Source organism: Bison bison, unplaced genomic scaffold, assembly GCF_000754665.1.
Source record: "Bison bison bison isolate TAMUID 2011002044 unplaced genomic scaffold, Bison_UMD1.0 scf7180017863850, whole genome shotgun sequence".
NCBI classification, from domain to species: domain Eukaryota; kingdom Metazoa; phylum Chordata; class Mammalia; order Artiodactyla; family Bovidae; genus Bison; species Bison bison.
The window spans coordinates 1-643 of NW_011494422.1; positions in this window are offsets into that span (position 1 = coordinate 1).

Sequence of the window (643 nt, forward strand, 5' to 3'; positions counted from 1 at the left end):
CTTTGCAAAGAGTCAGATATGACTGAATCGCCTTAGCACGCACACACACAGCCTCACATGGCTAGTGCCACCACACTGGATATCTCAAACAGGATATACTTCATCTTTTTAAAAGCCATCTAGCATTGATTTTATTATTCTTCATGGAAAGCATTTTATTTTAAATACAACAGTGTGCACATGTCAATCTTAAACTTCCAATCTATCTCTCCCCCCACCCTTCCCCTCTGTAACTCTAAGATTGTTCTCTAAGTCTACATGTCTGTTTCTCTCTTGTATTACTGAATAGACATTTTATTTATTTATTTTTTAACTGAATAACTTGAAGAATCAACTGGCAAATTTTTTTATGCTTTCTTGGAATTTTAGAAAAAGTAGGATGATCATAGTAACCTACCCAGATGGGTGATTGATTATACCTTCTCCCCAAATGCTGAGATAGATAAAAGGGAGTCCTAAAATAGCCAGGAGATTACTAAGAGGTTGTGGGATTTTTGAAGACGATCCTATAATTCTTGGACTGCACTGTTACCTCAAAGTTGCTGGGCTGCTTTGGAGGAGTAGGAGTGTCCACGGAGGAACCCCTTAAAAAAGAGATCTAAGTCCTCAATTTGTAACACTCTATGTGCTCACAGCCTGGGAC